We start from the raw sequence: 22698 nt of genomic DNA, 5'->3' as shown, positions 1-22698 counted from the left end.
AAAAAAAAAAAAAAAGGCTGAAGATGTAGCTCAGCGTGGAAGCCCTGGATTCAATTTCCAGCAGTGAATAAACAAACAAAAAGTGTTGTATTAGTAATTTCTACTTCAGAAAAAGTGGGGTGTATTTGGGGTGACTGTAATATCACCCAAACTGGAATACTTTTCATAGTGAAAATATCCATTATTAACTACCTCAGGACGATTGAACTGCCTGAACTGTCCTTGAAAACCCTGACTTTAGGCCAGACTGTCCCCCTCTCTGCTGTGGACCGCAGTGTTGAAAAGTGTTCTGGTTCCGGAGATGGTATCAGCGGCGGGACAACATGGATGTGCGTATACTAAGTGTTGCAAACCTGTACACTCATAAATGGCTGATGTAATGGTCATACATACCCATGGTCAAAACCAACAGGCAGCTAGATTTCTGATATTCCCTCCAAACCTGCCTTTTCTGCTGATTAAGAGCACCTTTATTTTTCCATTTGTTGACGGGAAAGCCCTCCTTTCTGTCCCCCCCACCCTTTCTCGTCTGGCCCATCAACAAAGCTCAAGGTCTCTGCTTTCAAACATATCCACCCGGTGTCTCCCTGTATATCACGGCATCCACCGTGCTCCCCCCATGTCACTTTTTCCATTGGCAATGACAGGAGTCGGTTGCCTGACCTTTTGCCTCGCCCACCCACAACCCCTTCTTGGAGTGACATTGGTGCATAGCAGGCAATGTGGGCTTCCCGCATCACCCAGAGCACACTTTAACCCACAAGCCCCCTGTGACAGAAGCCCTCTTTCTCTGCAGTTTTATTTTCCGTGGCTTCAGTTATCCAAGTTCAACCAGGGTCCAAAATTTTAAATGGAAAATTCCCAAAATAAACAAGTTTTAAATCACACACCATATTGAGTAGCATAATGACATCTTGAGCCTAGGACACGAATCATCTCTTTGTCCAATGTATCCACACTGTATATATTATCCTCCCATTAATCACAACTCTAAGATCAGCATCCCAGTCACCCTCACTCAGCAACATACTACGGTGTCACAATGCCCACCTTATTCACCTCACCTTGTCCTCTCTTGTAGGCGTAAATCATCTATCATCATAAGGAGGGTGATAAGGCTGAGTCAGGAGGATTGTCATGAGTTTAAGGCCATCTTGAACTACTTTACAAGAGCTTGCCTCAAAAAAACAAAAATCATGGGCCGGGGATTTAGCTCAGCGGTTCAGTGGCCTGCCTTGCAAGCGAGTTCGATCCCTGGTACAAAAAAAACCACCAAAAAACAAAAAAACAAACAAAAATCAAACCAAAACAACCCCCACAAAGGGTAAGAAGGGTGCATTTAGATATTTTTAGTGAGAGAGACCACATATAACTCTTTTATTATATTATTTTAATTGTTCTATTTTATTATTAGTTACTGTGAATCTCTTACTTTGTGCCTAATGTGTAAAAGCAACTGTAGCCCTTGTAAAACACAGCCTCTGTAGGGTTCGGTGCTGCATAGTTTCAGGTGTGGAGTGGGGGTCTTGGAAGGTGTCCTTGTGGATGGGAGGGGATGGCAGTATCCACTGTTCCCTCACTGACTTGGTCTCCCAGCTTCCCCCGTTGTCCCCTCGGTTCTGGCCACTCCTCCTGCTCATCACACAGACAGGAAGCTTGGGGGCCTTTACCCTTGCTGTCCCTTCTGCCTGCCATGCTCTCCCCACAGATCTGTAGGTCTGCACCTGTGTCCCAGCAGCCTCTGGCCCCCTCCTGGGAACGTTAACCCCCAGCACTTCCCACCCTCCTTGCTTTCTTTGGCTTTGTCTCATCCCTACACATCACCAACTTACATGCTACAGATTTTATTTATCTTGCTCATTTTCAGTCCTCCCACTAAAACAGTGATGTTTAAGGCAGGTGTTTAAAAAAACCTCCTTTGTCCTCTGCTTTTCCCACAGTGCCTAGATCAGCACCTGACATATACTTGGCACTTGGTAAAGATTCCGAAATTAAGGAAAGTGTCCAAACACTCAGGGAATCACTCAGGCTCCCTTGCTTTTAGGAAACATCGTCTGGTTGACATGCACCCAAACCCCCCAATCTTCCTTTCACGTGTTCAGCGTACTCATAGTGCCTCTACCAGTGTGGCCGGCAGCTCACTTTAATTTGACGATTCTCAATCAGGGTGATTTTGACCCATGACGGGATGTCTGGTTATAAATAGAGACATTTTGGGTTCTTTCTATTTATTTATTTATTTAGGTATGGGGATCAAACTCAGGACCTTGTGCTTTTGAGGCAGGCAGCAGAACCACTGAGCTAAATCCCCGGCCCTCTGTTCTTGTTTGTGTGTTTTTTGGTTTTAGTTTTGTTTTTTTGTTTTTTTTGGTGCTGGGGATCTGGTCTTTGCACTTGCAAAGCAGGCATTGGAACCACTGAGCTTAATCCCCAGCCTGTGTTCTGTTTTTTTGAGATAGGGTGTTGCTATGTAGCCCAGGGTGGCCTTGAACTCCTGGTGATCCTCCTGTCTCAGCCTCCAAGGGTTTGGACTGTAGGTATTTGCTCACCACACACAGCAATTTTAGGTTCTTATGGGGGCGGTGCTACTGGCATCTGGAGGGTTGAGACCAGAGATCCTGCTTGCTGCCCCATACAAGGCACAGGAAGTCCCTTGTAATAATTATTTGCACATAACGTCAACTATGCTAAGGTCCGGAAACTCTGAGTTAACCTGATCATAGCAGGAGTTGTCTCATCTGTGCCAAGCTTCTTGTGGTCTGTTCTGGGTTGACTTTTGTCCCTGAAAAATTCATATGCTGAAGTCCAGTTTTACCCCCAGCACCTGGGAGTAGGACTGTGTTTGGAGACAGAACCTTTTAAGTAATTAAACTAAAGTGAGGTCATTAGAGAGGGACTGGGGCCAGAATGCCTGGTGTCCTTATAGATGGGGAATCTGGACACAGGTACTCGCAGAGGGACAAGGGTGGGAAAAACAAGGGGAGGATGGTCATGTGACAGGCAGCCACTGGGGCTGGAGGAGGCAAGGAAGGCTCGCCTTGAGCAGGCAGGCTGGCCTGCTGGAGGACCCTGGGAGTTCTTGACTCTGGACTTTGGGAATCTATCTGTTTTTGGTACTTGGCTACAGCAGCCCAAGCAGAGGAGGGCAGAGCCGGCGCTGAATCTAAACGTGACAGGAATGAGCTCTGAACCCTGAGATGATTGGATGAGCTTCTCGGGAAAATAAGATGGTAGTCAGATTGTCTTGTGGGAGGAGAGAGTGGGATATTTAGCCTTTTGCGTATTCTGAGACTCATCCGGCCCCCGTAAAATAAATCTCCAAAGACACCGGTCACCAGAGCCGTTCGTGGGAAGATGATCCCGGTGCAGAGTGATTTTTGCTAATATTAACTGTGGTTCTATTTTAGATCAATGAAGGCAGAACCCAGGAGAGCCCATAAATCCCACCAAGCCTGTCCGAGCTGTCAAATTATGTCCTGATAAAGCTGCCGGTGGCTGATGGCATGGCCACCAGGCGGGGCTTTCTGGGAGCACCGGGCCCAGCATGCAGACACTGGTCACGCACACGATGTCACCTCCAGGCTCTGTGCCTCTAATAAAGGGCAGCACTTTGAATACGATCATCTCTAAAATAATAATAAGGGCAATTTAAAAATAAACAAAGCCCTGGATGTAAAGGCTACTTAGTGTCCCGGGACCAAGATTAATGGCAAGTGGCAAGTTTTTGTGAAGATCTTCTGTCCCGGATTAGCTGTGCTGGGAGTCCAGAAAGATAATGTCTTTTCACATATAAAAGATCCTATTGATTTTCTGTTAGTATTATCCCGAAAATGTGCAGTGTGTGTCTATGTTGCTGAGACTATCTTCCATCACTCGCTTTATGGGAAGAGAATGGTTATTGTATCTTTCCCCATAAAATATAATCTCTTTTTCTCCCCCCCCAAAAAAAATCTACTTGTCCCTCTGGGAATTCCCTGATGAATTCTGTGGAAGTGAATTGATTTTTTTCAAAAAAAATTTTATTATTATTATTATTTTTTGCACGTACCAGTATTTTTATATTTGGCTTCTCTACATTTTCTCATTGTTCTCTGGAGCTTGACTTTTCTCGATTGTTATTTGAACTCATCTAAAAACACATTTTAAAAGCCTCAGTTCCACTGAAGCACAGACCGCTATCCCCATGATAGGCGACGTGAGTTCCCCGACTGACGCCCAGTGCATTCCACTGGGATTAAAATGCAAAAACCAAGCTGCTGGGCCAAAGGAGTGTTTTCCTGCTGATTAGGGTTCTCAGCCTCACGACTGGGCATTTCTTTGGATCAATTAAGACACCAGGCTGTTTATTGAATTATCCTGCTCGGACCACAGCTTACTAAGCTAATGAGCATGGCTGAGAAGCCCCCAGCAACGCGGTCCTGTCCAGAACTGCTGGAGAGTTTGCTAACCTCGGCTCCACCTTCCCATTCACGCAGATGGTCTGACCCCAACAATCTCCTTCCCTGCCAGGCCCAGCCATCCGCAGCCCCTTGCACACCGTCTGCCCTCTACCCTGGTTCCTTGCTCTTCCCTGGACTCCTATGCAGCGTCCCTGGGTTATGACCACCTTGTTCTACACCGCCGTGGTTCCTGGTCTCAGGCTTTCCCCATTCCGACCCCACTTCTGGGCTGTGCCTGGAGCCACACAAATGGATATTGCATTGCCAGTTTACTAAAAAAATTATTTTGTTATATAGCATAAATATACTATATAGCCTAAGTGTATCAATCTATAACAGGTAACATATTATAATTATATGCATATAATCAATCATATAATATATCATAAATATTATACATATAAATCTCTCTCTTTTTTTGGTACTGGGGATCAAACTCTGGACCTTGTGCTTATGAGGCAGGTGGCATCACCACTGAGCTAAATACTGGCCCCTTTTTTTTGTTTTTTTGAGACAAGTTCTCACTATGTAGTTCAGGCCCGTCTTGAGCTCACTATATAGCCCAGGCTGGCCTCAAACTCACAGCAGTCCTCCTGCCTCAGCCTCCCAAATGCTGGGATTACAGGCGTGTGCCACCACACCTGGCATAAATCTCAGTGTATGGCCACCCCCAATTCATATGCTGAGGCCAAGTCTTAAACCCCAGTGTCTAAAAATGTGACTAAAGTGGAGATGGGTCCTGTGTTTCTTTGTTCTCTTCTGAGATCCTGGGGTCGAGTCCATGGCCTTGTGCATGGTAAGCACGAGATTTACTACTCAACTACATCTTCAGCTAGTACTTCAGTAGGTCTTCAAAGAGGTGATTAAATTGAACAGGTCAATAGGGTGGGTTCCAATCCAGTGGGACTGGTGTCTTTATAAAAAGAAATTGGACCAGGCATGGTGGCTCAAGAGACTCAGAAGCCGGGAGTGGGAGGATTGCAGGTTTGAGGCCAGCTTGGAAAACTTAGCAAGACCCTGCCTCAAATATTTACTTATTTATTTATTTATTTATTTATTTATTTATTTATTTATTTAGGTTCTAGCTATGTTTTCTAGGCTGGTCTTGAACTCACTCTGTAGCCCAGAATGGTCTCAAACTCATTGTGATCCTCCTGCCTCAGCCTCCTGAATACTGGAATTATAAGGGTGCACCACCGTTCTTAGCTTTCAAAATTTTAAAAAGAGCTGGGGACGTAGCTCAATAGTACAGCCCTTGCCTAGCGGGCAACACCCTGAACTCAAACACGCACAGTAATGGGGACCACATCCTAATAAGCCCATCATAAGTAGAACACACCAGAAGTTGCAAATGCACATAGAACACCTACCCCAGGGGACGTACCAGCTTAGCAGCACAGTATTCTGTGGGGTACCCACTGTGCCCCTCTTGATCACCTGGCTGCCCAGCATCGGGAGAGAACAGGGTAACACACGTGTCCAGGCAAGGGAAGGAGCTGAGTTCAAAACATCTAAAGTACGGTTTCTTCTGCACATGTATGGCATCTAGGCTGTCATAAAGTTGAAAGACCCTAGGTGGAGCCACCCTACATTAGGGGCCTCTGTGCAGACGGAAGGCACAGGGGTATAAATCTGCAAGTCCAGGAGAAGGCCTCAGGGGAGTCAGCCTGTGGAGGCCCTTGGTCTCGGACTTCCGTTTTCTGGGCTTGCGAGAAAACACACTTCCGATGCTAAGCCACCCAAGCTGCTCCTGTTCATCAGGAGAGAAAGGCAGCTTTCCTGTGGATGCTGCAGTGCTCCCTGGGACAGGCACTGCTGTGAGGAAGCAGGAAGGGTGGCAGGGGGAACGGTCCAGTCCCTCACCCACCATAAAGCCCGTACTTTGATATTTTTTTGGTTCTGAGTATTAAACCAGGGACTTCACACTGAGCTGCATCGCCAGCTCTTTCTTAACATTTTGAGACAGGATCTCACTGTCACAAAGCTGCCCAGGCTGGACTTGCATTTGGGAGCCTCCTGCCTCAGCTTCCCAGAGTACTCATCTGTAGTAATTGTTTTAAAACAGCTTCCTGGCGTGCTAGTGAGGCTGGAGAACTCCACCAATGTTTTATTGTGGTTGTTGTGAAAACAAAGCATTCCAAAAACTCCCACAAAGCTAATGGTCCTTGCTCAGGAAACACACAAAGGCCGAAACACTTTTTGTCTAGATTTCCTGGAACTGTACTCATGGCAGGGGATAAACTCAATTATCAAAACTCGTTGACTCTGAAAATGTAACTTCCATATACTACTGCTCATCGCCATCATCAGACAGTGTGATCATCGCGAGCCGAGATGTTAATCTGTCTTCCAAGGATGAAAGGGGACAGTTTTGAGTTCTTGGATGCAGCATGTTTGCTGGGTCACAGCTGGCCAGGGGTTTGTTGCTCGATGACTCCATGAACAAATCAATCGCTGTTCCCTTCAGCTGACCTTAGGGCTGTCTCCGCAGGCGAGCCTATTCTCTGTTGTGATGTAAAAATTAGATTTCAGTCCTTGTGATTTATGCAGTGCTGTTTCTTTCAGAAGCTCATGGTACACTGTGCATGTTAGCAAGGCCTCAATGAGGCGAGCGGGCGGGGGTTGCTCTGTAATTGAGTCTAGTTGTCAAGTTTGCAGGCCGGTGTAGAAAGGCAACAAGCTGGCCACCCAGCCCTGTCCACCCATGCCCAGAGTTGTGGGTGACCTCGCAGGTCACATCAGAGGCTTCAGGAGGATGAATGTCACTGGGCCAGGGGCTTGATGCGAAGGCATGACCTTGCTGGAGCCTTGAGCATGGACCCAGGTCTTAGTCACTGCTGAATAAATAGTCACTGCTGGGACGAAATATCTGACACCAGCACTTCAAGGAGGAGAGGGTTATCTTGGCTCATGTTTTTAGAGGATTCAGTCCATAGTCAGCTGGCCCCAAGGCAGGAAGGATATGGTGGAAGGGTCAGGTGGAGGAGAGCTGCTCACCTCATGGAGGTTAGGAAGCAAAGGGGTGAGGGAGGAGCCAGGGAGGGAGATAAACACTTCCAGGTCAGGTCCCCAGTGACCCATTTTTTGGCCTGGCCCCTAACAGCATATTTAATGACAGACATTCCTTATTTAATGACTGAGTCACGTTCCTGCAATTAGGTCAGTAAGTGAGTTGGCCAGTAAGTGAGGAATCGTGTATAGTATGTACATTACAATATTAATGACAAACAAATGATCAAAGGTAACTCCAGCCTCATGGCTTCACTTTTATTTGCATAATCTCTTACCGCAGTACTGGATTGTATAAAAGAACATAAAATTACAGTGCTATACAGTATGGTCAGCAAAAATTACAATACTGTATAAACAAGATGTGACTGTGTAAGAAAAAAGACATTGAGGCTCTGTAAACAAGATGGACAGAACTGTATACACACACATACACACACACTCACACACACACACATGCACACATGGGTTGTGAGCCTGATCCGAGGGCCTTAAATCTGAACAGTGTGCTTTGGTGATAAGTCTGAATAGCCATTAAACAGGTTGATCATGAAATGGAAAATATCCTTACTGAACTCATCCACGGGTGAGCCTCATGTTCCAGTCACCTCCCAAACACCTGAGGCTTTTGGGGGGCATGGACACCCCAGATGGAACCCTTCCCAACATGTTTCTCCTAAGTCTTAGAGAGTTCAGCAAAAATCCTTCTCCAAACTTTGGACCTAATTACCCTGGAGTTTGCTCGCTTCGGAGGCCTGGACAGAGGATTTTCCGAGCACAAGGGCCTTCTGTTTTCTTTTGCTAGCCAATCAGTGTCCACGAGGAATCTGTGAATCTACAGTGCATTCATCCAACACCCAAGTGCCAGGGAAGCAGCAAAGTGTAACTGTATCTTCCCCATCAAAATAGGTGAGCTTCCCCGGTCTATTCCCCAGAGCGGCCAGGTTTGGGACCTCATTTTCCTGGTTATTTTCAGAGAAAAATGCAATTCCTTTGGAATCCGGACATGGGTGGATGGATGCAGGTGGAAATGTGGACCCCTGGTTCTTTCTGAACCAGGTGAAATTCCTTTTCTCTCAAGATCCCACAGCTAGATTCAGAAGTCGGTTTCATCTGGTCTGATTATCTGTTTCATCACAGATTGTCATAGATTTCCTATGTTTCTGATCAGTTACCATGGATATTGCTTTTGTTATCATGATTCTCTGTAAGAGCTAATCTGGGCAAAGCTCTCAGGATAAACCTTGTTTGTTTGTTTTAAATTTTTTTTACTGGAGGTAGCAGGATGACAGATCGGGGGAAGTGGTGGGGAGGGGAACCGAAATAAATTTGCCATATGCTTGTTTATTATCAAACATTTGCATCTCATTTTCGCTCAGAGCATAAATTTCCAGCGTGGCTTAAGCTTTGGAGACTCTTGGCTGTGAGGTTGCTGGAGTTGGGGACCCCCTCAATCACTTGCATCCCCTCTCCATCGCGTCACACTGTGGTATATCATGGGTCTCCCCGTCTTCCTCCCTTTCAGCGCTGGCTGCTGTGGATTCGTGTTTACCGTCCCCAAAACCCTGCAGAGCGGCGTGGGGCCCGGACAGGTCTTGACATGTGTTAAATGAACAAGTGGATGTTTTCTTGCCTCTCTTACTCAGCTGAAAAGTGTGATTAAATCTAAGATTCCCAGCTTTAAGATAGGGCTTCTCTGGTCACAAGGAGAAGAAGAAAAAAAAAACACCCAAGGAATGCAGGCTGGGAATAAAGAGGGACATATGCAGGCTACGAGAGCCCAGGGAAAGCTGGTGGTTTGACAATCACCGCAGTGAGGGCCGTTCTGGGCCCCCAGCAGCGGGATTTGTGGATTCCATTGTGCTGCTGTAGTGTGACACAAGCCAGTAAGGTTAGGTGTCCCCCAGCTCTCTGCCCTGTCCCTTCCTCCCCTGGCTTCTTAAGTCCACATCTTGTCTCCATACCTGTTGTGTGACAGTTTGGTCCTGGAGTAAGAGGACTGATCTCAAGGGGCCCTGAGACTGAGGGGTGGGGGGGAGAGGCAGGCGGAAGCAGGATCGCACAGAGTACAGGTTTTTGGGGACTTACTGACCAACACAGCAGGGCCCTGGGCAGCAGCAAGGTCAGTTGGATCCTCACATTTTGGATCAGAAAGTGGGGCATATTTATGGTTAGGTCAAGTGACTTCATCCTGGTTGTAGTGTACGTGGTGTATCTTAAAGTACTATAGAAGAGTGAGGCACATCCCTGGAGATAGGATCTGATTGTACAGCCCACAGGTTTTATCTCTTCATGGTTTTGCTGGAAGACTGCACAAAAAAAAACTAGCTGAGGTTTCTCCAGGCCGTCATGGTGGTTCCAACTCAAGATGGCTGCCATCATGTCAAGCTGTCTCCATACAGCGCTATAAATTCCAGTGGTCCGCGTTTCTTCTCCCTCCTGCCTTCAATTCTACAAAGCGCACTGTGGCCTCTCTGACTTCTTTCAACCTTGCAATATTTTATTTTTATTTACTTGTTTTGTGGTTCTGGGGGTTGAACCCTCGGCCTTTGCTGTGAGCTACATACCCAGCCCTTTTTTATTTTTATTTATTTTTTATTTTGAGATAGGGCCTTGTAAGTTGGTAAGTTGCCCAAGTTGTGCTTGCTCTTGGGATCCTCCTGCCTCAGCTTCCAAGAGTTCTGAGAGGTAGGTGTGTGTTGCTGCTCTTGGCTCCTTGTGATGTTTTGTTTTTTTTGAGACCGGGTCTCACTATGTAGTCGAGACTGACCTGGAACTCACTATGTAGTCCACGTGGGTCTCCAACTCACAGCCATCCTCCTGCCTCAGCCTCCCAAGTGCTGGGATTACAGGTGTGCGCTACCACACCCGGCCCAATGCCATTGCTCTTAAGGGAGGGCCATGGGGAGTGCAAGTGCAAGGTCCCAAGTTTGATTCCAAGTACCAACAAAAGAAAAGAAAAGAAAAGAAAAAAAGAAAAGGGAGGGCCATGGGGTCATCGCTGTGCACACAGGACAGAGCGTGGAGCTGCCCGGGCCTATTCTTGCTGCTCCCCAGGATGACAGCCCCAGCCGAGAGCAGAACCAGAGAGCATGGCAGGAAAAGGAGCGGAAGTCATGATGAGCGGGGTGCCCAGAGCCCACGTTTCCTCTGCCTCCCGGCTCGTGACCCCACACACTTCCTGCTCTTGACAGACTGAGGTGGAGCCAGTCTCCAACAGAGGGCCAGTTGTGGCCCTGTAGGCGGTGCATGGATCCTTGTGAACTCCTGCAGCTCACGGGTGGGCCGGCCAGCACCCAAGGCCCTGTGTTTGGCTTGTGTTTCTGCTGTCACTGTTTTCACATTCCTAGTAGACTTAAAAAAAAATTTATTTTTTAAAGGGCTCACATTTTCATCTTACTCTCGGCCCCCACTGGCTCTCTAGACACCGGGCAGGTGATAAAAGGGATTGTGGGAACCATAGGGTGCCATATAAAGCATTATGTGTTGCTGTTTATAGGCCTCTTGTACTTCTACCCCGTGACAAAAGGTGCCATGAGCATCTCCTGTCTCCTGTCTACTGCTGTGTTCTCTGTGTTCTGCAAAGCCTTCATTACTGTGCAAGTTTCTTTCCCATTTCTAAGAATTTGAGGAGCACAGGATTGCAGTTAAGGTTTAAATGTTCAACTAACAGCTAAATAAACAAGCAAAGCAAGTGCATTTGTGCACACACACACACACACACACACACACACACGCACACACTTAGAATCTGCTGCTCTGCCTGGAATCTTCCTCTGCTTTGTTCTAGACCCATGGCCCCAGTCTCCTACCTTCCTCTCATGTGCCTGTGTGGGCGTTCCTGTGTCCCCACTGGGTGTGGCCCACACGTCCTTGGGGGAGATGATGGCTTTCTGATTCAGCCCGTCCTTCCTTCCTGCTAAATGCTGTTGCCCAGTGAGCATTACTTTGGAGATAATTAATGTGTCCCATTTTAGTGCAGAAATATACCTTGTCCCGGGTCACATGACAAATGTAACCATAAAAAGTTTAAAATGCTATTATTTAAAATTTATTTTCTCATAAAAAATGGTTCCTGAAATGATCATAATTTGAATAACTTACTCTATACTTATAATACATTATGCCCTGGCTTTGGGCCAGGCTCCGTAATCCAGGAGCCCATCGAGATCTTGGTCTGAGGCTGGAGCAGCCCACCTCTGACAGCTCCTCTTTGCTGGCAGGCTTAATTCCTGGCCTGTTGCATTTGTAGGAACTGAATCTGCAGCTTCAGAGTAGCCCATTTTACCGTGTTGCTTTAGAAATTCTTGTTTTATAGTTAGCACTTAGGTTTAACAATTCTTATTTTTAGCTGGGCGTGGTGGCGCACGACTGTACCAGCACTTGGGAGGCTGAGGCAGGAGGATTGCTATGAGTTTGAGACCAGCCTGGGCTACATAGTGAGTTCCAGGTCAGTTTCGACTATGTAGTGAGACCCTGTCTCAAAAAACAAAAACAAATATACAAACAAAATTCTTACTTTATTTTTTTGTTTTGTTTGAGACAATATCTTGCTGTGTAGCCCAGGATGGCCTTGACTTTGTGGCGATCCTCCTGCCTCAGCTTCTGAGTGCTGGGATTTCAGGTGTGTGCCACCATGTCCAGCTAGTGACTTTAATTCTTCGCTAAAGGAGAGTGTGTGATTCTGATTGGAATCCTCAGGACCGATGTTACCTTTGTGCTTCACCAGTGGTTGTTACTTAGCCTTCTTTGGGGACACCCACCACTCCCGTGGTGTCTGTCCTGAGAGTGGTCTAAAGTGCCTGGGTGAAGGAAGTCCATGGATGTTGCTTAGTGATAGACAGTGGGTGGCCTGAGAAACCTTCACAGCTCCCGGGGCAGGTGAGGGTGCAGGTGCCCCCCTGGTAGAGCCGTAGCTCAGCCAATTATAGCAGTAAGCTTGCAGGTCTCTGCCAGGGATGCACCACCACACCAGTGGAAATGGATTTTCCTGGGGCCGGCAGAGCTGTATTCCCAATTGCAGCTTCTGCAGAGGAATCTCTTTCCTCTCTGCCCACCTCTGACATGCCGCCTGCATTCCTTGGCTTGTGGTCCCTTCCCTACCCTCCAAGCCGGTGGCATTGTATCTTGGGGCTTTCTCTGCCTTTCCCTGCAGGGATATCCTTTCCCCAGTGGACAGTGAGTGCCTATTTTCCCCAAACCCACATGGGCCCGTGGGCAGTGTTGAGTGAATAAAATTCGTCCTCACCAGTGGATGAGTCATGTGCCGTCAGCACCCCCACTGACCTGCAGAATAAGGTCAGGATTCGGGAAATATTCTTCCCTCTCCAAACCAGGAGTGCCCCCCATGTGGCTCCCCACTGCCAGCCCCTGACGCCACCTCCATTTTTCCTCTGTGCCTCGTACCGTTTTGCTTCACTGCTCTTGGTGTGGTCCACAGGCCAGATCCATGGGACAGGCCCCTCCAACCCCACAACCTGCACGGTGACTGGATCACTGGTGACTCACATGCACCCCAAAGTCTGGCCGCTCAGTCTAGAGGACCCTGTGCCACCTGGGCTGTCTTCTTACCACGCCCGTCTTGCTTCCTCTCCAGCTTCTCCTCTGGTGTCCTGGGTGTGGATTCCTGCAGCTGGGAGGGAGCAGTAGGTAAATGTCTGCCCTGCTCCTTCTCTCTGAGCCCTCCCAGCTGGCCTTGGAAAGGACTCTGCCTGTCGTGCCTGACTGGGCTGTGCAGCTGGTTGGGGTGGCGCCTCTGGGATGCCCCAGGGACCCCACCAGCTTCCCTGGCTGCTGCCTCTCTCCTGGGCGGACAGCTGCCTGGGGCGGTGCTCGATGCCCATCCACGTCCTGTGGGCAGAGGCAGAGGCAGAGGCAGAGGTGCAGGCGTGAGTTGGCTTTGACCTTGGCCCTCTGTCTCCGAAATGCTTCAACATGTTGGCCTGGTACCTTCCGAGCACTTGGGGAGTTTTGGCAGAGTGGCTGATAAGTATTTTTAGTTCCTTCCTCCTTAATGTTTGCCAGAAAACCACAGTCATTACTCATGAGCAGGAACAGCTTCCTCCCTCCCAGGCTCCAGAAGAGTCCGGCTCAACCGCGGATGCCCACGGAGGTGGCCTGGCCTGGCCCGGGCCTCGAGCTGTCTCTGGAGTGGGCAAATGGCTGACACCAGCAACAAAGCAGAACGTTGCACATTTTAAAATCCTTCCTTCTTCTTTTTCTTTTCTTTCTCCCTTCCTTCCTTCCTTTCTTTTTTTTCTTTCTTTCACAGTGCCGCACTAAGTCACTAAGTTGCTCAGGCTGGGCTTGAATGTAAGACCCTCTTGTCTCAGCTTCCCAGTCTATAGATGTGTGCCCCACCCCTGACTCAGTTCTTGCCACTTTTCTGAAGCAGTTCTAGAAGTTCTTTGGTAGATTTCTTTTTTTTGGTATCGGGTATTGAACTCAGGACCTTGCGCTTGCCAGGCAGGCAGCAGAACCGCTGAGGTAAATCCCTGGCTCCTGGAAGTTTTCTTTTGTGAGTGTCTTTGGTTGCATTGTCGTGGCTGCCTCTATGCCCTGATGGATTCAAAATGTTCTCGGCACCTTATTTGCTGGACCTGGCACTGTGCGACTTCTGACTGTTCCCCAGATTCACAGTGATCACTAAAGGAAACATTCTGAACTGCTTCAGGAAATCCAGACAGCCGGGGCAGAACAATTAGGAGACTCTCGAGAGAGCACCTCCAGAATTACTTCAGAAAGTGGCCAGAACAATGGGATCAGCGAGTTCAAAGTGGGCGTTTGGGGTGGGTGGGGTTTTGCCAGAGATCATGGCACTGTGTCTTTTGTTTCTTTTTTTTTTTTTGGTACCGGGGATTGAACTCCGGTCTTTGCGCTTGCAAGGCAGGCCACCGAACCGCTGAGCTAAATCCCCGGCCCCAGGCACTGTGTCTTTTACTGAATAAATTTTTAAAAAAGAAATATTCATTGCATTTTTATCACACCTCATAGGTATTAAGCTTTTTCCTTTAATTAATCATGTTAAATCATGGTAAAATGTGTACCCTGAGTTACCACTTTCACCCGCTTTTCAGCGTGTGTTTGATGGCCTTAAGTGTATGCACATCTCTCTGAAGCCACGGCCACTGTTGTTCTCCAGAATTCTTTGCACCCAAAGCTGCGTCCCTACTAAGCTCTACGTCCCCACCCTCCCTTCCCTGGTCCAGGCAGCCTCATTCTACTTCTGTGTTTTGTTTTCTGGTGTTTTGGTCTTTGTTTCTGTCGCGGTGCTGGCGATGGAGCCCAGGGTCCACATGCAAGCCAGACAGGCGCTGCGGCCACTGGCCTGGAGTCACACCACAGCCCTGCACCCTCGACTTCCTGCTACTGCTTTGGCTCTCGCGACTCTCAGGACTTCTGGGACCAGAATCACACAGTGTGCCCAGGTCTTCAAGATTCAGCCGTCAAGTAGGACCCTGAGCTGTGTTCCCCTTTAATCACTTGTCTAGTCGATAAGAGAGATGCTAAATTAGAACACAAGTGTGCTTTTTCTGATAAGCAGGGATATCTGCTAAGGTAAAGGAGAATTTGCTATTAGAAAAACGCTGGTGAGCCAGAGCATGCAAAATGCAGGGCACCCCTTGACGCCTTTGTGAGGATGGCGTGGGCAAGTTGCTGGGAATCCTCCGCTGCGCTGGGGGGCCTCCTTCCACAAATACGGGGGCACCAAGTCCCTCTGCCAAGGGGAAAGTTCCCGCACCCTCAGCATCCTCCATCCCGGTACCCGTTTGGATCTTAGTTTAATGGTAGTGCCCTCCCCACGGCAAGCAGCGAGGCTCCCTTGGAAAAATCCCACCCTCGGTGGAGGCCTAATAGCCTGAAGGATCTAGTTCAGTAGACACAGGATTCTTCTGTGAAGCACTTTCCAAATGAAGCGCACACTTTGGGATTAATTAAACTCTTTTCTAGCTGCCTGCCAGTGTAACCTTTCTTTTATGCTTCTTAGGGGGGTACACGAGTAAAAAGTCAAATCTATTATGTTCATGGCTCGGAGGGAAAGATCTGGGACGAAATTACCTTACATGCTGTTTTTTTTTCTGTTTCTTTTTTAGAATTTCTGACTACTGGATCAAATAAAGAGCCGTCTGGACTGTGTATCACTAAGCAAGAGATTCAGCCCAGGAGGGGAGTGGCTTGGGATTAAAGCCACAGAAGCCAGAGGGAAGTGACACGGATGACAGCGTGAGTCCACAATTTCTTGGCACCCTGGCAGGGGTGCTGGGGGGACATGAAAGAGTAGGTAAAAGTTAAGTGCTGACTGTTGAAGGCTTGGTCCGTGTTCTTGTTCTGGTCTCGCTGCGTTTTTGAGTCCATGGCATTTAATTAATTTTACAATTAATTCTTCTCACCGTTCCATTTTGGACAGTGTCGTTCTTCCATCTCTCAGCAGCTTGAGAAAAATCTGTATCAGTTATTATCCTTGCTCAAGTGCGTACAGGGTCATCTGGCCCCAGCAGGGGAGGTGACAGGATTTCAGTGCGGGGACGGCTTCCTGGAAGTGTTGTCCAGAGCCTGTGTCTCCCTGATCCTCATGGGCCTCTCTCAGCTTCCTTCTTCTTGACTTCAGTCTCTAGGATTGTTGAAAGAATGTTTGCCTTTTTATGACTTTATTCCCCCATACTGAGGATTGAACCCTTTTTATTTTTATATTGAGACAGTGTCTCATGAAGACACTAAGTTCCCCAGGTTGGGCTCAAACTTTGATCCTCCTGCCTCAGCCTCCTGAGGGATGGTTTATAGGCATGAGCCACTATGTCTGGCTCAGATGACTGGTTTTAAGTATATTCCCAAAGTTGTACATCCACCTCTAAATCCTTTAAGTACAGGACATTTTTGTTCCCCCGGAAAGGTAGCCCTATTTCTGTTATTCCTTTCCATTCTCCCCGCTGTCACCTCATTGGCACCTACAAATTTCCCACATCTTTCCCCCAGTCTTTGTTATTTTTCTTTTTCGTGTGGCTGTCTTGTGTATGGGAGGTGGTTTCGAGTTGCATTTCCTAATTATTAATGAGTTAGAGCATCTTTTCAGGAGCGTTTTGGTTATTATAGCTCTTCTTTGGGAAAATGTCTATACAAATCCCTTGTCTATTTTTATTTATTTGTGTATTTTCTGGTGCTGGGGATGGAACCCAGGCCCTCAGTTATGCTAAGCCAGAGTTCCACTGCTAAACGATACCCCCAGCCTTTATCTATTTTCAAATTGGTTTTCCAATTTATTGTTGAGCTGTTGGAATTGTTTATATATTTTGGATATATATTCTGGACCAGATAAATGATTTGCATAGATTTTATCCTCGTCTGGGTTTATCTTCTCATCTTCTTCATGGTGCTTGGAGTCATAAAAGTTTATAGTTTGGGTGAAGTTCAATTTTACCTGTTTTTTCTTTTATCAGTGATGCTTTTCATGTTATAGCTAAGGAATCATTGCCCATCCATGGTCATGAAAGTTATTTATTCCTATTTTCTTCTAAGATTTTTTTATTTTTTTCTTTTTGCTTTGTTTTGAGATAGAATCTCCCTTTGGAGCCCAGGTTGTCCTTGAACTCATGGCGATCCTCCTGCCTCAGCCTCCAGCGCTGGGATTATAGGCATATACCACTACATCCGGTTTAAGAGTTTTATTTTTAGTCTTATCTTTTACATTTAACTCTCTGATAAGGATTGTGTTGAATCTGTGGACCACTTTAGAGTATTGCCATATTAGTGATGTTAAGTATCCTAATCTATGATCATGGATTCCATTATTTAAATTTTTGTCAGTTTCTTTCAGTAAAGGATGTTTTCCATGTTTTTAAATTTTGAATTTTTGATGAAGTTGTGAATGGAACTGTTTTCTGAATTTTATTTTCCTATTGTTCAGTTCTAGGACACAGACACACAGCTGATTTTTAAAAATATTTTTAAAAATATTGCTTTCTTGCAGCCTTGCTTGAAATTATTAGTTCTAATGGTAGTGGTGGTGTGTCCGTGGATATTCCCTAGGATTTTCTATATATGAGATCGCACCATCTATGAGTAGAAACAGTTTTACTTCATTTACAATTTATATGCTTTGCTTTTTTTTTTTCTTGCCTGATCTCCCTGGCTTTTAATCTCCGTGGTACATGTCCAGAGGGGTTGGTGGGGAGAATATCTTTGGGTCACTCCTGATTTCAGATGAACATTCAATCTTCCATCATCACGTATGACATTAATTGGGCCTTTCACAGATGAGGGGGCCCCTTTTATTCCTGTCCTGGGAGATGCTGTTAGTGTCACAGGCTGATAGGTTTTGTCAAATGCTTTGCTTTAACTATTTTTTTTTTTGTTGTTGTTGTTTTTGAGACAGGGTCTCACTATGTAGGTCAGACTGACCTGGAACTCACTATGTAGCCCAGGCTGGTTTCGAACTCACAGTGATCCTCCTGCCTCAGCCTCCTGAGTACTGGGATTACAGGCGTGCACCACCACGCCCAGCTTGCTTTAACTATTGAGAAAGTTATGTTGTCTCATCTTTACTTAATTAATATGGGGTATGACTTCGTTGCTTTTCACATGTTAAGCCAACATTGTATCATGAGATAAATCCTATTTGATCACATGACCCTTTTAATGTGGTTCAGTTTGCTAGTATTGCCAATATTTGCTGGTATTGCTGGATTTGGTTTGCTAGTATTTTGTGAGGGATATTTGTACTGTATGTGATTTTTCTTGTGATCTTTTTGTCTGTTTTTGGTACCAAGGAATTATATAGAGTGAGTTGGGAAATATTCTATCCTGCTTTATGTTTTGTTTTTTTGTGTGTGTATGTGTACTGGGGATTGAACTCCAGACCTTGTGTTTATGAGGCAGGCAGTGGCCCCACTGAGCAAAATCCCCAGCCCCTGCTTTATGTTTTGGAAGAGCTTGTGAAAGGTTGGTGGTAATTTTTCCTTAAACATTTGGTAGAATCCAGGGAATTGCGGGTCTGGGCTTTTTGAATGTGTGTGTTTGCTGGGGTAATTTCTTTTCTTCTTCCCTCCCTTCCTTCACGTCCTTCCCTTTCCTCCCTCCTCTTTCTTTTTTTCCTCCCTCTCTCTTCTCTCCTCTCCTCCCCTCCCTCCTTTCCCCTCCCTCTCTCCCTGCTTCCCCCGCTTCTCTCCCCCCACCCTCTGTCTTTCTTTGAGACAGAGTCTTGCTATATAGTCCAGGCTGGCCTTCAGCTCATTATATAGCCCAGGCTGGTCTCAAACTTTCAGGAATACTCCTGTCTCAGCCTCCACAGTGCTGGGGTTATGGGTGTGTGTCACCATGCCTGGCATGCTAGGGGTAATTTTTTGATAACTAATCCAATCTCTTTAGTTGTTATAAGTGTTCAGATTTTCTATTTCTGTTGGAGTCAATTTTTGAGTTTTCCCTTTTTTCTTAATGTTTGATACTTAAATTATTTTAAATTCTTCTATCAGTCACTTTTCTAACTTTAAATAATGGGACTGTATTTTGATTTCTTGCATGTCATCCATCCCCAGTTTCATTTGATCCTCTACTTTGTCAGCTAGGACATTTACACCCCACCTTTCTTCCTTCCTTATCATAGCCTCTGTCCGGTTGCATTTTGTCCTGCAGCCTCCCCTAGGCTGGGCGCTGTCTACATTTTGAATATAAAAGTCAAAAACCAGTAACTGGCTTTCTGTGATAATAACAGCCTTGAGAGTGCTCCACACCTGTCCCGACAGTGAACTCTGTCCCATTTTTCCAGATGTAAAAAAGTTGTTATATTACGTCAGCTGCTTCACATTATGAAACATTTTGTTTGTTTCATTTTGGACCATTATTTTTCATGTACTATTTGTTGTCTGTCTGTCTTTCTTTCTTTTTTTTTTTTTTTTTTTTTTTTTTTTTTTTTTTTTTTTTTTTTTTTTTTTTTTTTTTTTTTTTTTTTTTTTTTTTTTTTTTTTTTTTTTTTTTTTTTTTTTTTTTGAGTCAAGGTCTTACTATGCAGTTCAGGCTTGTCCTGAACTCACTATGTAGCTCAGGCTGGCTTCAAACTCTTGGTGATCCTCCTGCCTCAGCCTCCCAAATACTGGGATTACAGGTGTGCACCCCCTCCAGACTTACGATGTTTTTCAAGAGTATCTTGTTGCCTTTCTTTTCTTTTGTTCTAGTCTGAATTGCCTTAGTTTTATCCTCAGTCCTTTTTCAAGCTCTTAACAATGCCATCTGTTCTATCAAATCTTCCCTTTTACCAGAGACCTTCCTCGACAAACTCTGTTTTTCCTCTCCAAGCTAGATGGTTGCTCACTACCTTCCTGGAAACTTTTGGAAGCAGTTCTCCTTTTGCCACCTCCAACCCCTGCACCGTGCTCTCTCACCTCAGCTGAGTCACCTCAGTCTCCCTGAGCTCTGGCTGTTCCCTTGTCTTAGTTACTCTTTTGCCGCTGGGACACAATACCCAACACTGCAATGTAAAGGAAGAAAGGTTTATGTAGCTCACAGTGTGTGGAGGTTTGAGTCCACAACTGTCTGGCTCCAAGGCAGGGTGGCACAGCAAAGGGGCCACACAGAGAAGAAACAGCCCCTGGAATGGCAGCAGGAAGCAGAGACAAAGATCAAGAGAGGTGATGGAAAAAAAATACCTTTCCAGTCCAACCCTCAGTGACCCACCTCTTTCATTTTGGTTTCACCTCCCAACATCACATTTAGCTATAAACTCATTGGTGGATTAATCCACTTTCACACTCTCATGATGCAGTCACCTCCCAAAAGCCTGTGAGTCTTTGGGGACATCTAGACATGAACCCTAACAGCCCTCTCTCCTAGTTGATTGTTTCATCTTCCTCCTTCTCTTCCTCTTCTTTTTTCTCCTCTTCTCTTTCTCCTCCTCCTCACCTTCCTTCTTTTCTTCCTTTCCTTTCCCCTGCTGTGGTCCACTTCCTGTTCTGTTTCTCTTTCTCAGGCAGTTGAGGCTGGCCTCAAACTTGTGTTCCTCTTGCTTGGCCTCCCTGGAGTGCTGGGATGACAGGCACACACCACCACTCCCAGCTCTGGCTTTTATCTCTCTGAATCATTTCGTCTTTTGTTTTTTGCTTCCTGTCATTCTGGAGCTTGGCCTTACCGCAGAGTTCCCATTTCTTAAAGGAATATTCTAGATCTTTCCAGAATATAACCTTTGTGGAAGTTAGAAGGCAATGGGCTTGTACTGCAAATGTGTCTCAAAATGCCGGGAAAGAGGTGTGACATAGAATCAAGGAATCGATTTCATTGTTAATTTCTCATGACTTTCCCCTGGTTTTGACTAATTATCCATCCTGCAGGCTACATTAATTTTGAATTTAATATCATTGTATGGAGCTCAATCAGAAAGAGGAATAATCAAGGTTAAAACGGTTACATAATCAAGTCCTGGATTTTCTTTCCTATGTAAAATGGAAATGTTAAAAATTTACTTCTTTAATATTGAAATTAATCCAAATATTGATAAGTCTATCAGCAAGTATTTAAGGGAGATAATTTAATGCATAATCCCTGATGAGTGCTTATTAACCATAAGGCTGCCTATTGGAGTGGGCAAAATTTGTATTTGAATCAGGTGCCTCCCTGGAAACCTTTTGGCTTAATTCAACACATTAAAAAAAGAGAGAGGGCCAGGGATGTAGCTCAGTGGTGCTGCCGCCTGCCTCGCAAGGGCAAGGACCTGAGTTTGATCCCTAATACCCAAAAAAAAAAAAAAAGAGAGAGAGAGAAAGAAAAACAAACTGGATGTGCAAGTCTGCTTTGTAAGAGGGAAAATTCATTTTAATTTAGTTTTTTGATACGAGGGATTGAACTGAGGCTAATTCCCTGGCCTGAAAAGTCATTTTATTATAAGCAGTAAATCTGGAACTCAAGCCCGAACTCCAGTGAGTCCTTGGGGCAGGCTGAGTAGATGTTTGGGCACCGACTGGACTGGTGATGTCTTACTCTGCATCATGAAGCAAATGGAGGTGGTTTACATTTTAAACTTTTCATTAAGGCCAAGGATTTAGCTCAGTGGCACCATGCCTGCCTCAAAAGCACAAGGTCCTGAGTTTGATCCCCAGTACAAAACAGAAAACCAAACAACTCTCCCGCCCCCACCCCCCAAAAAACCCCAAACCATTAAATAAACTTTGCATTAAAAATTTAGGACAGTGGGGCCAGGGACTTAGCTGCCTTGGTTCTGCCACCTGCCTTGAAAGTGCAAGGTCCTGAGTTTGATCCCTGGATCCCTCCTCCAAAAAAAAAAAAAAAAAAAAAAATTCAGAACAGAAAGAATTGAGGGTAAATTGAGGGACAAATCATATAAAAATCAAGATGGGCGGGTGTGGTAGCCCATGCCTGTAATGCTATCTACTCCAGAGGTCAAGGCAGGAGGACTGCAGGTTCAAGGCCAACCTGGGCAACTTAGCAAGAGCTTGTCTCAAAATGAAACTTTGTACATATTTATTTGTTTTTTTGGAGTCAACTTCTCAAGTTGCTCTTGAGCCTTGAACTCTTGGATCTTTCTGCTGCAGTCTCCTGAGTGCTGCCGAGATTACAGGTGTGTGCCACCACGCCTGGCTTCCAAATAAAAAACGTTATTATTTTTTTTTTGAGGCAGTGTCTTGCTATGTAGTTCAGGCTGGCCTTAAACTCACTGTATAGCCCAGGCTGGCCTCGAACTCTCAGCGATCCTCCTGCCTCAGCCTCCCAAATGCTGGGATGACAGGTGTGCACCACCAGGCCTGGCTCAAATAAAATTTTAAAGAAGGCTTAGAATGTAGCTTAGTGGTACAGCACTTGCCCGGCATGCATGAGGCCCTGGGTTCAGCCCTCAGGAGTGAAAAAAGAAAAGTTTCAATATCATGTGTTACTTTTATGCTAAGAAGTATTTTAAAAATTTTTTTTTGCCTTCATCAGCATAAACCTTCGGACAAGCATGCAAATAAACCCTAAGAAAAATTACCACCTCATAAAATGCTCTACTGCCTGCCATTCCCTCCTCTCCAGTGGTAAATGAGGAAGAAAACCTAGTCTTGCCCATTTTCCCACTAAAATAGTTAACATTTCTGGGCGAGGGGGTGCCAGGCACTTGCGCAGCAGAGTTCAGGGTGGGCACATGCCACACAAGTGATAATGCCTGTCACCTAGAACTCAAAATTGGCACCTTGGAGGGTCCCCCCTTAATTTGCAGGGCAATAAAAACCATAATAAATGTGGGGCCGCTTCACCCTTGCAGAGTTGCCGTCTTTAT

At 45.9% G+C, this 22698-nt stretch overlaps 1 long non-coding RNA gene across 1 annotated transcript in view; it reads left to right on the top strand.

Moving 5' to 3' along the window:
- The window catches only part of LOC117287344, a 52990-nt gene that overhangs the window by 14505 nt on the left and 15787 nt on the right, over positions 1-22698 (top strand). The window contains exon 2 of the long non-coding RNA XR_004518602.1: positions 15542-15671. This is a non-coding gene — a long non-coding RNA (uncharacterized LOC117287344). The remainder of the gene's footprint in view (positions 1-15541; positions 15672-22698) is intronic.

The sequence above is a fragment of the Fukomys damarensis genome, unplaced genomic scaffold (assembly GCF_012274545.1).
Source record: "Fukomys damarensis isolate Sample0158 unplaced genomic scaffold, DMR_v1.0_HiC HiC_scaffold_23, whole genome shotgun sequence".
In the NCBI taxonomy this organism is placed as follows: Eukaryota; Metazoa; Chordata; class Mammalia; order Rodentia; family Bathyergidae; genus Fukomys; species Fukomys damarensis.
This window is presented reverse-complemented; position numbering and strand designations above follow the sequence as displayed.